The following is a 16,785-nucleotide window of genomic DNA, read 5'->3' as shown; positions in this document are numbered from 1 at the left end:
TCAGCCGCCAGGATAAGTACTAAGACACCCTCAGGCAGCTACTTCTATCCAAGCACCAGCGTATAAAGAAGCAGCAATGGTTGTAGATTTGACTGTCACAGTCCTAAGTCTCTATGGTGCACAGAATGGGCGCTGGAACTGAGACACTGGCATCATGTTTTCTGCGTACGGGATCAAATTTGCAGGCTGAGACATGCCTCAAAAATGGTTGTGACATAGACGTTCTTCACCCCACTCCCGGTTACCTCCCACAAATGGTCCCTGTCAATCACTTTGCAAATAAATTCTCCCTGCAGCCTTCGCTGCTAGTGAATAGTCACATGTGCACAGTGTGCCCGTGATGCATGCGCAATCAGATGATGACAGTAAATATCGCCATTGCATACAACTCTGAAACAGGCCCTATGTCCAGTTGGATGCAACATTCTTTTCAATAAATACATCTAATATACATCTAAATACATCTAATAAATCATCAAATACAAGAGGCACATTAACGGTCTTCCAAGTATTTAAGTGATGCCTACTGCTTGTTACGTACTACAACCCTACTATCCAGGGAACGCCGCATACAGTAGCTGTCATTTTGCAGTGAAGTGCTGACTGCTCGGCTCCCTCTCCAAACTCACATCCGCAGGCTACTTCACTTCACTAGCAGACGTTGCAGTATTTCAGTTTGAAAAGTTCAGATTTTACTAAATACAGGACATTATTGAGTTGCATGAAAAATCATATGTCATACAAGCTATTATTAATACCTTGTCCAAGGAATTCAGATGGATGATTTTTCTTTAGCAATTATTTGTACTAGTAAATCATTTTCAGTAATTATTCCTTTCCCTACCTCCCCCTCTCCCATCCTTGTGCAGCCAGACACTACGGCACTAGGCTCCCTCCCTGCTCTGGTCTCATTTAGTCAGGGCTAGTAGATCTCTATTCTCTGTTCTAATCTCATTGCCAGGGCTTCGTGTTTGGTGCCAAATTTGGTTCCTGGGTGCCTGGACTTAGATCCCTGGGCTGCAGTCCAGTTCCCAAGAGGCAGCACACAATATATAGATATATTTTGCCTCAATACGCCATGCAGTGGGAGATGCCCGGCGTGAGTGAGCTGACAGGTCTCACGCAACTCCGTTAGCATCAGGCGTCTTTCTTGCCAAAAATGCTTCTTGTTCCCATCGCTGTGTGAAAAGGACGCAGAAGCAGACTCAGCTGATTTTAATTATATGAGGCACGCCTATATTCTCTGTATCTTTGGCAGTATCTGCATACGTAATGGTACGTACCATTACGTATGCAGATACAGCCGTGGTCGCACACAGAATATAGGCATGCTACTTATCATTTTAATTATCAGAGGGGGTAATTCCAAGTTGATCGCAGCAGGAAATTTTTTAGCAGTTGGGCAAAACCATGTGCACTGCAGGGGGGCAGATATAACATTTGCAGAGAGAGTTATGCTAGCCATACATCAGACCAACTTTTCTCCAACACTCCAAACTTCCAACCATCCAACTTATCTGTCCAACTAAAACAGTGCTCCACACATCTAACCAACTTTTCTCTATCGTCCTAAGTGGATGCTGGGGTTCCTGAAAGGACCATGGGGAATAGCGGCTCCGCAGGAGACAGGGCACAAAAGTAAAGCTTTTACAGGTCAGGTGGTGTGTACTGGCTCCTCCCCCCATGACCCTCCTCCAGACTCCAGTTAGATTTTTGTGCCCGGCCGAGAAGGGTGCAATTCTAGGTGGCTCTCATAAAGAACTGCTTAGAGAGTTTAGCTTAGGTTTTTTATTTTACAGTGATTCCTGCTGGCAACAGGATCACTGCAACGAGGGACAGAGGGGAGAAGAAGTGAACTCACCTGCGTGCAGGATGGATTGGCTTCTTGGCTACTGGACATGAAGCTCCAGAGGGACGATCACAGGTACAGCCTGGATGGTCACCGGAGCCACGCCGCCGGCCCCCTCACAGATGCTGAAGCAAGAAGAGGTCCAGAATCGGCGGCTGAAGACTCCTGCAGTCTTCTTAAGGTAGCGCACAGCACTGCAGCTGTGCGCCATTTTCCTCTCAGCACACTTCACACGGCAGTCACTGAGGGTGCAGGGCGCTGGGGGGGGAGCGCCCTGGGAGGCAAATGAAAACCTTTAAAAAGGCTAAAAATACCTCACATATAGCCCCAGAGGCTATATGGAGATATTTACCCCTGCCTAAATGTACTAAATAGCGGGAGACGAGCCCGCCGGAAAAGGGGCGGGGCCTATCTCCTCAGCACACGGCGCCATTTTCTGTCACAGCTCCGCTGGTCAGGAAGGCTCCCAGGTCTCTCCCCTGCACTGCACTACAGAAACAGGGTATAACAGAGAGGGGGGGCAAAATAAATGGCTATATATATATATTAATATAAAAGCAGCTATAAGGGAGCACTTAATCATAAGGCTATCCCTGTCATATATAGCGCTTTTTGGTGTGTGCTGGCAGACTCTCCCTCTGTCTCCCCAAAGGGCTAGTGGGTCCTGTCTTCGTATAGAGCATTCCCTGTGTGTCTGCTGTGTGTCGGTACGTGTGTGTCGACATGTATGAGGACGTTATTGGTGTGGAGGCGGAGCAATTGCCAAATATGAGGATGTCACCTCCTAGGGGGTCGACACCAGAATGGATGCCTTTATTTGTGGAATTACGGGATAGCGTCAACTCGCTTAAGCAGTCGTTTGCCGACATGAGGCGGCCGGACACTCTATTAGTGCCTGTCCAGGCGCCTCAAACACCGTCAGGGGCTGTAAAACGCCCCTTGCCTCAGTCGGTCGACACAGACCCAGACACAGGCACTGATTCCGGTGGTGAAGGTGACGAATCAACCGTATTTTCCAGTAGGGCCACACGTTATAGGATTTTGGCAATAAAGGAGATGTTACATTTAGCTGATACTACAGGTACCACTAAACAGGGTATTATGTGGGGTGTGAAAAAACTACCAGTAGTTTTTACCGAATCAGAAGAATTAAATGACGTGTGTGATGAAGCGTGGGGTGCCCCGATAAAAAAACTGCTAATTTCAAAGAAGTTATTGGCTTTATACCCTTTCCCGCCAGAGGTTAGGGAGCGCTGGGAAACACCTCCTAGGGTGGACAAAGCGCTAACACGCTTATCAAAACAAGTGGCGTTACCCTCTCCTGAGACGGCCGCACTTAAAGATCCATCAGATAGGAGGATGGAAAATATCCAAAAAGGTATATACACACATGCAGGTGTTATACTACGACCAGCTATTGCGACTGCCTGGATGTGCAGTGCTGGGGTAGTTTGGTCAGAGTCCCTGATCGAAAATATTGATACCCTGGACAGGGACAATATTTTACTGTCGTTAGAACAAATAAAGGATGCATTTCTTTATATGCGTGATGCACAGAGAGATATCTGCACACTGGCATCACGGGTAAGTGCTATGTCCATTTCGGCCAGAAGAGCTTTATGGACACGACAGTGGACAGGCGATGCGTAGAGGAGTTATTTGGGGTCGGTCTATCGGATTTGGTGGCCACGGCTACGGCCGGGAAATCCACCTTTCTACCTCAAGTCACTCTCCAACAGAAAAAGGCACCGACCTTTCAACCGCAGCCCTTTCGTTCCTTTAAAAATAAGAGAGCAAAGGGCTATTCATATCTGCCACGAGGCAGAGGACGAGGGAAGAGACAGCAACAGGCAGCTCCTTCCCAGGAACAGAAGCCCTCCCCGGCTTCTACAAAAGCCTCAGCATGACGCTGGGGCTTCGCAAGCGGACTCGGGGGCGGTAGGCGGTCGTCTCAAAAATTACAGCGCGCAGTGGGCTCACTCGCAGGTAAATCCCTGGATCCTGCAGATAATATCTCAGGGGTACAGGTTGAAATTAGAGACAGAGCCACCTCGCCGTTTCCTGAAGTCTGCTTTACCAACGTCCCCCTCAGAAAGGGAGACGGTTTTGGAAGCCATTCACAATCTGTATTCTCAGCAGGTGATAGTCAAGGTACCTCTTCTACAACAAGGGAAGGGGTATTATTCCACTCTTTTTGTGGTACCGAAGCCGGATGGCTCGGTAAGGCCTATTCTAAATCTGAAGTCCTTGAACCTGTACATAAAGAAGTTCAAGTTCAAGATGGAGTCACTCAGAGCAGTGATAGCGAACCTGGAAGAAGGGGACTTTATGGTATCCTTGGACATCAAGGATGCGTATCTCCACGTTCCAATTACCCCTCACACCAGGGGTACCTCAGGTTCGTTGTACAAAACTGTCACTATCAGTTTCAGACGCTGCCGTTTGGTTTGTCCACGGCACCTCGGGTCTTTACAAAGGTAATGGCCGAGATAATATTTCTTCTTCGAAGAAAAGGCGTATTAATTATCCCATACTTGGACGATCTCCTAATAAGGGCAAGGTCCAGAGAACAGCTAGAGATGGGTTTAGCACTATCTCAAGAGGTGCTAAAGCAGCACGGATGGATTCTGAATATTCCAAAATCCCAATTAATGCCGACAACTCGTCTGCTGTTCCTGGGGATGATTCTGGACACAGTTCAGAAAAAGGTTTTTCTTCCCGAAGAAAAAGCCAAGGAGTTATCTGACCTGGTCAGGAACCTCCTAAAACCAGGAAAGGTGTCTGTACATCAATGCACAAGAGTCCTGGGAAAAAATGGTAGCTTCTTACGAAGCAATCCCTTTCGGCAGATTCCATGCAAAGGGAGCTGCTGGACAAATGGTCAGGGTCGCATCTTCAGATGCACCTGCGGATAACCCTGTCGCCGAGGACAAGGGTATCCCTTCTGTGGTGGTTGCAGGAGGCTCATCTATTGGAGGGCCGCAGATTCGGCATGCAGGATTGGATCCTGGTGACCACGGATGCCAGCCTGAGAGGCTGGGGAGCAGTCACACAGGGAAAAAATTTCCAGGGAGTGTGGTCGAGCCTGAAAAAGTCTCTTCACATAAGCATTCTGGAACTAAGAGCAATCTACAATGCTCTAAGCCAGGCGGAACCTCTGCTTCAAGGAAGACCGGTGTTGATCCAGTCGGACAACATCACGGCAGTCGCCCATGTAAACAGACAGGGCGGCACAAGAAGCAGGAGGGCAATGGCAGAAGCTGCCAGGATCCTTCGCTGGGCGGAGAATCACGTGATAGCACTGTCAGCAGTATTCATCCCGGGCGTGGACAACTGGGAAGCAGACTTCCTCAGCAGACACGACCTTCACCCGGGAGAGTGGGGACTTCATCCAGAAGTTTTCCACATGCTATTAAACCGTTGGGTAAAACCAATGGTGGACATGATGGCGTCTCGCCTCAACAAAACACTGGACAGGTATTGCGCCAGGTCAAGAGATCCGCAGGCAATAGCTGTGGACGCGCTGGTAACACCTTGGGTGTACCAGTCGGTATATGTGTTTCCTCCTCTGCCTCTCATACCAAAGGTATTGAGGATTATACGGCAAAGAGGAGTAAGACTAGTGGCTCCGGATTGGCCAAGAAGGACTTGGTACCCGGAACTTCAAGAGATGGTCACGGACGATCCGTGGCCTCTACTTCTGAGAAGGGACCTGCTTCAGCAGGGTCCTTGTCTTTTTCAAGACTTACCGCGGCTGCGTTTGACGGCATGGCGTTTGAATGCCAGATCCTAAAAGGAAAAGGCATTCCAGAAGAAGTCATTCCTACCTTGATAAAGGCAAGGTAGGAAGTCACCGCGAAGCTTTATCGCCGTATTGGGCGAAAATATGTTGCGTGGTGCGAGCAGCGGAGTGCTCCGATGGAGGAATTTCAACTGGGTCGTTTTCCTACATTTCCTGCAATCAGGATTGTCTTTGGGTCTCAAATTGGGATCTATTAAGGTTCAAATTTCGGCCCTATCAATATTCTTCCAAAAAGAATTGGCCTCGGTCCCTGAGGTCCAGATTTTTATCAAAGGAGTACTGCATATACAGCCTCCTGTGGTGCCTAAGGTGGCACCGTGGGATCTAAATGTAGTTTTAGATTTCCTCAAATCCAATTGGTTTGAACCACTAAAGAATGTGGATTTGAAATATCTCACATGGAAAGTGACTATGTTACTGGCCCTGGCTTCGGCCGGGAGAGTATCTGAACTGGCGGCTTTGTTTTATAAAAGCACTTATTTAATTTTCCATTCGACATAGGGCAGAGCTGCGGACGCGTCCGCATTTTCTCCCTAAGGTGGTATCAGCGTTTCACCTGAACCAGCCTATTGTAGTGCCTGCGGCTACAGACGACTTGAAGGACTCCAAGTTGTTGGACGTTGTCAGAGCCTTAAAAATATACATTTAAAGGACGGCTGGAGTCAGAAAATCTGACTCGCTGTTTATACTGTATGCACCCAACAAGTTGGGTGCACCTGCTTCTAAGCAGTCGATTGCTCGTTGGATTTGTAACAAAATTCAACTTGTACATTCTGTGGCAGGCCTGCCACAGCCTAAATCTGTTAAGGCCCATTCCGCAAGGAAGGTGGGCTCATCTTGGGCGGCTGCCCGAGGGGTCTCGGCATTACAACTCTGCCGAGCAGCTACGTGGTCAGGGGAGAACACGTTTGTAAATTTTTGCAAATTTGATACCCTGGCAAAGGAGGACCTGGAGTTCTCTCATTCGGTGCTGCAGAGTCATCCGCACTCTCCCGCCCGTTTGGGAGCTTTGGTATAATCCCCATGGTCCTTTCAGGAACCCCAGCATCCACTTAGGACGATAGAGAAAATAAGAATTTACTTACCGATAATTCTATTTCTCGGAGTCCGTAGTGGATGCTGGGCGCCCATCCCAAGTGCGGATTATCTGCAATACTTGTACATAGTTATTGTTAACTAATTCGGGTTATTGTTTAGGAAGCCATCTTTCAGAGGCTCCTCTGTTATCATACTGTTAACTAGGTTTAGATCACAAGTTGTACGGTGTGATTGGTGTGGCTGGTATGAGTCTTACCCGGGATTCAAAATCCTCCCTTATTGTGTACGCTCGTCCGGGCACAGTACCTAACTGGAGTCTGGAGGAGGGTCATGGGGGGAGGAGCCAGTACACACCACCTGACCTGTAAAAGCTTTACTTTTGTGCCCTGTCTCCTGCGGAGCCGCTATTCCCCATGGTCCTTTCAGGAACCCCAGCATCCACTACGGACTCCGAGAAATAGAATTATCGGTAAGTAAATTCTTATTTTTATCAGTGCTCCACACATCTAACCAACTTGTCATCAGACCAACCAACCTGACAACCTCTGTCCAACTTGTGATGTCACCGAAGTAGGCGGATAGTGCCTGCCTACAGTACTTTAGTGTTTTTTTTACTCAAAACATGCACCCTCACATCTCGCTGTCTATCACTTCTCTCTCGCACCCTCACATCTCGCTCTCCATCACTTCTCTCTCGCATCCTCACATCTCGCTCTCCATCACTTCTCTCTCGCTCTCTCACACCCCCACATATCTTAATTGTATGAGGGACAATAGTTGACCACCTAAGTGGTCTCCGTGGATTGTCCGACAGGCTGGAGCCCACTATGTTACTGGAGCGGTGCGTGTGTGCTGCACAGCTCCATATGTGCCCTGCGACTGGAGCTTGCAGTGTTGTGAGGTGGTCCCTGGCTCCTGTAGCTGGAGCGGGAAGGAGGCGATGAGTGGCAGATCCCTGCGGCGTTGAAAGCAGTGGTCCTTGCAGCCTGTGAGGGATGGAGCCTGACTGCACTGAGGTGGCTGGTCCCTCCTGTAGTTGGAGGTGGTCCCTGCAATGTTGAAGGCAGCGGCGGGATGGAACCTGATGGTGATGAGGTGGCAAGCCCCTGCCGCCGGCGTGGGACAGAGGATGGCGGCCAGTGTGGGAAGGATGCTGGCGGAAGTGAGGTGGACGGTACCTGCGGCCGGCACGGGACAGAGGCTGGCAGCTGGTGCGGGAAGGATGCTGCCGGCGGTGAGGTGGACGGTACCTGTGGCCGGCGCAGGACAGAGGCTGGCGGCTGGTGCGGGAAGGATGCTGACGGCGGTGAGGTGGACGGTACCTGCGACCGGCGTGGGACAGAGGCTGGCGGCTGGTGCAGGAAGTATGCTGGTGGTGGTTAAGTGGATGGTACCTGCGGCCGACGTGGGAAGGATGCTGGCGGCGGTGAGGTGGACCTGCTCCAGTGGTCAAAAAGCCTCCTCTGTTTTCCTATCCAACAAACAGGGCTGGCTTAAGGCTGGTGGGGTCCCAGGGGCAATTAAGTTGTGGGGGCCCCCACCAGTAAATGTGTTGGCAAACCCTAAGCACCACCTGTGCGCCCCCCCCCCACCCCGAGCCCAACCTGCATCTCAGACAGTCCCCCTGCAGCATGCACACATCCCAGCAGCACACACACACCTGCAGCACAAACACACACAACCCCCCCCCCCCCCAAAGCAGGTACACTACCTACTGTGCGCTGCAGCATGGCCAGGGACAGAGCGCTGCAGCAGATGCGGCCAGCTCAGGGTCAGTGTCTCGCGGGCTGTTACTTCTTTATCCCGTGACACTGACTGTAGATGGAGCAGTGAACCGCTGCCCCTGGTTCTCCTCCGGCCGCCGATGCCGCCGCTGCACCTGATAATCCTCCCACCTCCCGCTCCGTTACCGGGTGACAGGGGCAGCCTGCACCCGCTGGCCATGGTTCTCCGCCAGCCGCCGCTGCCCCTGAAATTCCACCCACCTCCCGCTCTGCTGGCCGCTGACAGAGGTCTCCGTTTGACAGGGGCAGCCTGGCAACAGTGAAGTACTGCCGCCGCTGCCCCTGGTTCTCCGCCAGCCGTTGACGCTGCTTCAGGGGTTACAATACAGGGGCAGCGCGGCAGCAGTGATGGACTGCTGCAGCTGCCCCTGAACCTCCTCCCGGCTCCTGCCGCTGCTGCCGGGGATTATGAGCTGACAGGGCAGCCCAGCCGGCAGTGATGGGGAAGTAGTAGGCGGACACTGCTTGCCAGTGTCCACCTACTTATCGTTCAGTTGGGGGGGAAAGTTCCCCCTACACCTGAACGATTAGTTGGGAAAATCAAACAGGTTTGATTTTCCCAACTAGTTGGACAGACCGTTTCTGGACGTTTTTAGCATGTGGGAGCAAACGGCTGATAATCGTTTGCTCCCACACACTGCCAGATTATCTTTCCAACCAGCCAAAAAGTTGGCTGGTTGGAAAGAAATCGTCCTGATGTATGGCCAGCATTAGATTAGGGTGAGTTATTTTGTTTCTGTGCAGGGTAAATACTGGCTGCTTTATTTTTACACTGCAATTTAGATTGCAGCTTGAACTCACCACACCCAAATCTAACTCTCTCTGCACATGTTACATCTGCCTCCCCTGCAGTGCACATGGTTTTGCCCAACTGCTAAAAATTTTCCTGCTGCGATCAACTCAGAATTACCCCCAGAGTCTGCATGTGCGTCAGTTTCGCATGCTTCTGCGTCCTTTTTGCATAGTGACGGTAACAAGACACATTTTAATGGAAAAAGTTGCACAAAAAGACGCCCGACGCTACTGTGCCATGTCATGATGTGACTAGAAGAGCAATTTAACATGCAGGGAGGTTAGATGTAAGTGGACACATCTGTACTGTAGTTCATATAGCAGGCAAGACTATAACAATCATTTTAAATCCCTCTGACAACAAGTTATGATAGTTGATAGCTTATAACTATAAATCTAGAAAATGTCTGATGTAACTATTTACCTATGAGCAATTATGGCAAATGCTTATACGGCTGTGTTTTGTAGTTGTGCAAGTTTTCACATCTATGTAAAGTCCGTGGCAAACACAGGATTTTTAGAGGGGGTTTTCCAAATGCAGTCCACATTCTCCCACTCTGCGGAACATCGAAACAAGTGCGGGAGTCTGGGGGAGTGGTAGAAGAATCTAGTAACAACCCTGGACATTAATGTAAAATTGGTAGTTTTATACACTGGATACTGTATGGAATACAGTATTAATATTTAACACTATAGATGGTTTATAGTATAGGCTGTATCAAACATTTAAATAATATTATAAATACTATATATATATATATATATATATATATATTTATTTCTCTGACGTCCTAGTGGATGCTGGGAACTCCGTAAGGACCATGGGGAATAGCGGCTCCGCAGGAGACTGGGCACAAAAAGTAAAAGCTTTAGACTAGCTGGTGTGCACTGGCTCCTCCCCCTATGACCCTCCTCCAAGCCTCAGTTAGATTTTTGTGCCCGAACGAGAAGGGTGCAAGCTAGGTGGCTCTCCTGAGCTGCTTAGAAGTAAAAGTTTAAATAGGTTTTTTATTTTCAGTGAGTCCTGCTGGCAACAGGCTCACTGCATCGTGGGACTAAGGGGAGAAGAAGCGAACTCACCTGACTGCAGAGTGGATTGGGCTTCTTGGCTACTGGACATTAGCTCCAGAGGGACGATCACAGGTTCAGCCTGGATGGGTCCCGGAGCCGCGCCGCCGGCCCCCTTACAGAGCCAGAAGAGCGAAGAGGTCCGGAGAAAGCGGCGGCAGAAGACGTTCCTGTCTTCAAATAAGGTAGCGCACAGCACTGCAGCTGTGCGCCATTGCTCTCAGCACACTTCACACTCCGGTCACTGAGGGTGCAGGGCGCTGGGGGGGAGCGCCCTGAGACGCAATAAAAACGATATAAAAACCTTATATGGCTAAAAAAAATGCATCACATATAGCTCCTGGGCTATATGGATGCATTTATCCCCTGCCAGTTTCCTGAAAAAAGCGGGAGAAAAGGCCGCCGTGAAGGGGGCGGAGCCTTTCTCCTCAGCACACAAGCGCCATTTTCTTTCACAGCTCCGCTGGAAGGACGGCTCCCTGACTCTCCCCTGCAGTCCTGCACTACAGAAACAGGGTAAAACAGAGAGGGGGGCACTATTGGCAGCTAATATATAAATACAGCAGCTATAACAGGGAGTAACACTTATATAAGGTTATCCCTGTATATATATAGCGCTCTGGTGTGTGCTGGCAAACTCTCCCTCTGTCTCCCCAAAGGGCTAGTTGGGTCCTGTCCTCTATCAGAGCATTCCCTGTGTGTGTGCTGGGTGTCGGTACGATTGTGTCGACATGTATGAGGAGGAAAATGATGTGGAAGCAGAGCAATTGCCTGTGTTAGTGATGTCACCCCCTAGGGAGTCGACACCTGACTGGATGGTGGTAATTAAAGAATTACGTGACAATGTCAGCACTTTGCAAAAAACTGTTGACGACATGAGACAGCCGACAAATCAATTAGTGCCTGTTCAGGCGTCTCAGACACCGTCAGGGGCGCTAAAACGCCCGTTACCTCAGATGGTCGACACAGACCCTGACATGGATACTGAATCCAGTGTCGACGGTGACGAGACAAACGTAATGTCCAGTAGGGCCACACGTTACATGATCACGGCAATGAAGGAGGCATTGAACATTTCTGACACTACAAGTACCACAAAAAAGGGTATTATGTGGGGTGTGAAAAAACTACCAGTGGTTTTTCCTGAGTCAGATGAATTAAATGAGGTGTGTGATAAAGCGTGGGTTTCCCCCGATAAAAAACTGCTGATTTCTAATAAATTATTGGCACTATACCCTTTCCCGCCAGAGGTTAGGGCACGTTGGGAAACACCCCCTAGGGTAGATAAGGCGCTCACACGCTTATCAAAACAAGTGGCGTTACCGTCTCCTGATACGGCCGCTCTCAAGGAACCAGCTGATAGAAGGCTGGAAAATATCTTAAAAGGTATTGACAATGCTAAATTCCTTGTCGTATAAACAACCCTTTATGAAGCTAAGAACACTGTACGCTGTTTACTTAAGAAGTACCGTAATGGTACGCTATTGGCGTAGCGATCGCTCAGCCGTAGGCGAGACGCTCAAGCGTCACGTTCGCTCACGGCCCAGTGATCACAGGACACGTTATTGGTTATGTCTAGGGTAATGATTCGCTATGGCGTAGCTTACGCTCGAGACCACGAGGAGGTCACCAGCGATGCAGACGCTCACAACACTATACCTTTATGTTAAAACCTTATACCAATGAAATACACTGAATACCTTAATGTGAGTACAGGGTGTAAATGCAACCTTGTGTAACCTGACTAACTACAAAGCTGCTTGAGCTATCACCGACGCTCAAGTGAACACTTAACACTATAGAAAATGCACAGATACTGGTTTAGGTTCCAAAGCCTATTAACTGTATTATATCTAATATACTTGTAAAAGGGGATAACAGTACAAATGATACACTACAATATAACAGAGACTTCCTAACCACAGAACTAAACAATAAATACAAAAGGACAATACTACTCTGACCTAAATGAAATACAATACAATACTATAATACTATGGGAGATATAAGAGAAAAGAGGAGAGAGAGAGAGAGAGAGAGAGAGAGAGATGGAGAGAAATTGGCTCACAGAAAGACAATGATTACGGAGAGAAACTTACGCACAAAGGGTATGATCGCCTGCGCCTCGATATCCAGCTCCCGGCTATCAGCAGATAACCGTTGATGAGAGAGTGAGAGCTGGATGTGGTCGGCCTGCCTATTTATGCCCCACACACAATGCAATCTCCTGGTCCTACAATCCCATTGTCCATTGGCCGAAGGAATTCGGCCCTGCATCATAACAAAAGGTCATAGGGTGATTCATACAGGTGGGCTGTGACGATTTCCAACAGCTCAGGTGGGTGGGAAACTGGGTTTCCCGCCGCATACCTGAGTATGGGTAAATAATAGAAATGGACATAAACTTCTTATGTCCATAACTATTCGCACGAGCGATTAATACGCTCCAAACCAACACCGGAATATTGCTAATTAAATACTCTTCCGATGGGTACCAAACACTGCTGTATGATTCCTGTTAGACCCTTCGTACGATATAAAGAGGGATTCCTCAGCTCTGGGACATTGTATTTTAACCAAACTTTCAGAATCTATCAAAGGGACCATGATCTATAAACTACATTAATTGTGAAAATATGTAACGAATGAGTCGCACGCTACGACCACATAAACTCTACCGTAAATGCGCATACCGCGCCTGCGAGTGCACGCTATTGCGGGTATGCGCCTCCACGGGAGAGCGTACGCACGCGCAGCGCGGACCAGTGTGCGGTGCAAATATGGCAACGTGCATTGAGACATTTTTCTGACTTTGACAGTCCACCCTTTGGCAGTCAATAATAACTGCCACAAAACATTTAAGGAGAAAAATGTAAGTCAGGGGTTAATTGATTTCCATGGTTGGGTAGGGGAGAAGAGTGGAGTAGGTGTGAAGAGGGTATGACCTAGTGAGAAAGTAGAAGCATGTGTGTATGAGTCCATGTTTGGAGGGTCATGTATCATCGTGCCGTACGTGTGGTAAATCAAGCTTCGAGGTATTGCGAAGTATACATTTGAATTCCTTCTTATCCTGTGGTACAGGTCTGTGGATGGGCTGTCAAACTCTACCGAGCTCATTTCGGCTGTGGTTGTAACAAAATGGGGATGCACATTTTAGTTGATGATACATGAATGGGGGAGGTATGTGGTTGCTGCTATCTGTGCCTGTATTCCCTATCGTCTATGTGTGTCGTTACCTGGGGGTTGTAGAGATGAAGATAAAGAACACTTACGAAAAATGCAATGATATTCTATGTCAGGGAAATGTACATCTGTCGTCGAAGTTGTTTTCGGTATCTGTTGAGAGTCGTCTTCTTTGCGCTGTATTGCTCCTTGGGCATGAGCAAATAGCTTTGTCTGAGCCATCAGATTTACAAAAAATGTTGGGCTAGCGTGAGTTTAAAAGTACTAGGGAAACTGGGGATCCATGGCAAAGTTCATCAAGTGTCCATATTTAAAGTTGTCAAATCTTCTTCTTTGGTCAATCCGTTGTCTGTATACATCTCGTCTCGTCAGCTTCCTCGTCCAAGGGGGTCTTTGTATCTTGGAGAAAAGCAGAAAAACAGGTGAAAGAAACGGACCGTATAATCGCATTTTCATCACATTCTGGTTTCTATCATTGGGTCATAAATCAAATCCAGGTTAATTACGGTTTCCTCACTCCTCAAGCTCATCACTTTTGTACTTTGTTTGCACCTCATTAAAGCCTGCCCGCATCTAAATATCAATCCAATCGATATAACAACACCCAAGATACATAGTAGAAACTTTCCAACATCCATTATGACTCCTTGAGCCCAGTCTCCTAAACCGGAGAACCAATTTCGCGGGTTCAACCATGACACCCAACCAGTCAGCTCATTACCTACAGCAGCAAGGGTGAGATTGTGTTTTCGACGAAATTCCCACTTCAATTGGAGAATATCATCCATCTTTTGGTCTATGACCTCTACCGGATCCTCGGTGCTATTTGTGATATACGTGCAACACTTTATGCCGTACTGTGTTGCCAATGTAACACAATATCCGCCTGTTACTGCTGTAAGATAATTAAGAACCATCCTATGCTGAACTAGTTCTGTTTTATAAGCTTGAAGTTCTCTTCCAGTGTATCTAAACGTGTCATCATACATTTCAGTGATATTATCTAACAAATTGGCGAGTGCGGAAATGTATCTATAATTCATCACACCTCGAGCGGTGCGAGTGAAATCTAACGCTACCAGAACCTGAATCCCGGTGGATTCATGGATAAGATCAGAGGCCGGATGCTCTAACCTTTCTGACAGTTGTCTTTTAACTCGGTGCTCGTAATGAGTGTGAGTATAAGGAGCTTGGGCACCACGGTGTATGTCCTTCATTTTGTCATGTGTAACAGTCATCACTTCAGGCAATACTTTTCCAATATAACACAATCCTTCAGAGTTTGGGGCAAGCCACTTGTACGCCTTTCTCCCGCATATGAAATATGCATCATCGGGGAGAACATATGGGACGGAGAAGGACATGACCATGTTACAAACCTTCCAGGTGAAATCTCCTGACCCTAATTCTTCCATCTGCCTAATGCACGTATCGGTTTGTACGATATGTGCACAGTATCCTGGTGATACCTCTCCAACTCTAGTAATCCTATTTCCTAAGGTATATCGATACCGGAAAGATTTTCCTCTACTGGCTATGTGGCGTACGAGCTCTGTATCTGTAGGCATTCTATCTGCTCTGTGTGAAAAGGTCATGGTAAGGTTGCTCCATGACACTTCCCAATTTCCCGGTTTTCTGGGATTGGAGATGTTAAAACATAAGAGGGACCTATCCACATGGTATTGGTGGAGCTTCAAACTAGGAGGGCTGGAGATGTTAAACCTCCGGTCCACCGGTCTCCCACCACTTAGCTCAAGTACCTCCCCTAACGTTAAAGGAAATGGTACTAGCCCTGATTTACTGTGACCCTGAGGTACTTGAGAGCATACCCAACAATCTGTTTGGTTTAACACGTTACCCACTAGAGAGTGATAGTCACTCAATGGATGCCGGTCCATATGGATATTAAAACTAGATTGGCATTTCTTTATGCATCCATCTTCAACCAGATTATCACAGAGCCTACAGATACAATTTTCTTCAGCTAACAATCCATCACAATTTCTTCTATCGGATCGTTTTCTGATACTCGCCTTTGCTTGTTGGTTTGGTTGATCTTGGAAAACTACGCCTCCATCATCATAATCGGAACCCATTCCAGAACCTCTCTCGACCTCTATGGTACTCTCGCCGGAACAGACTGCTCTGGTCAACATCATGGTTAACATCAAAATCCGGATCACAGTCTCTTGGGGCAAGTCCATCTTTGAGGAGGAAATAGAGAAGAATGTGAAGGGGGAAAAAGAAATTTTTAAGGGAGAGGGGCTGGGAAGTGGAGAAAAACAATAAAAGGGAGAGGGGAGTCGACAGCTGCTTTCGATCTTCAAGGCTCAGGTGCCGCCTCAGTCCTCCTGGAACAGACACTCCAGTGATACAACCTCTACCGTCTGTTCCTTGTCACGGGACTTCTCGGGATCAGCAACCTTCTTGCAGTGGGATGAATGGACCCAAGTCTCTTTCTCAGCAACCTTCAATGCTGTGGTGCTGGTCAATAAGACCTGGTATGGTCCTTCCCATCTATCAATAAGACAACCTGAGCGTAGAAAATTTCGTATCATTACATAATCCCCAGGTTCAATGTCATGACAATTACTATCTGGTAAATCAGGAATCACCAACTTCAGATTATCATTTTGATTCCTCAACTGTTTACTCATGTTAATCAAGTACTTTACAGTTACTTCATTGTTACATTTCAAATCATCCTGAGGGTTAATCATGACATGCGGTTGTCGACCAAACAAGATTTCAAAAGGAGACAGATTAAGAGGGGACCTGGGAGTGGTTCTGATGCTATACAAAACAATGGGTAAAGCTTCTGGCCACGTCAATCCTGTCTCTGCCATTACTTTACTCAATTTATTTTTAATAGTGCTGTTCACTCTTTCGACCTTCGCACTCGCCTGTGGACGGTACGGAGTGTGCAGCTTGCTATCAATTCCCATCAACTTACACATTCCTTGAAAGACATCACCTGTAAAATGGGTACCCCTATCACTTTCAATGATTCTAGGGATACCATATCTACATACAAATTCCTGCACAATTTTCTTAGCTGTAAACATAGCGGTATTTGTAGCTGCTGGAAAAGCTTCGACCCAATTCGAGAAAACATCTATACAGACAAGTACATATTTCAAATTCCTACATGGGGGTAATTGAATGAAGTCAATTTGTATTACTTGGAAAGGGCCGCCGGCAGGTGGGATATGGGATGGTTCTGTAGGTATTGCTTTTCCAATATTCTTTCTCAGACAGGTAAGGCATGA

At 47.8% G+C, this 16,785-nt stretch overlaps 1 protein-coding gene across 1 annotated transcript in view; it reads left to right on the top strand.

Annotated features, from left to right (window-relative positions):
* SLC49A3 (solute carrier family 49 member 3) overlaps positions 1-16,785 on the top strand; it is a 79,164-nt gene that overhangs the window by 18,616 nt on the left and 43,763 nt on the right. The window lies entirely within an intron of this gene.

This window comes from Pseudophryne corroboree, chromosome 1 (genome assembly GCF_028390025.1).
Source record: "Pseudophryne corroboree isolate aPseCor3 chromosome 1, aPseCor3.hap2, whole genome shotgun sequence".
Lineage (NCBI taxonomy): Eukaryota > Metazoa > Chordata > Amphibia > Anura > Myobatrachidae > Pseudophryne > Pseudophryne corroboree.
The sequence above is the reverse complement of the archived record's forward strand: the minus strand, read 5'-3'. Positions and strand labels throughout refer to the sequence as shown.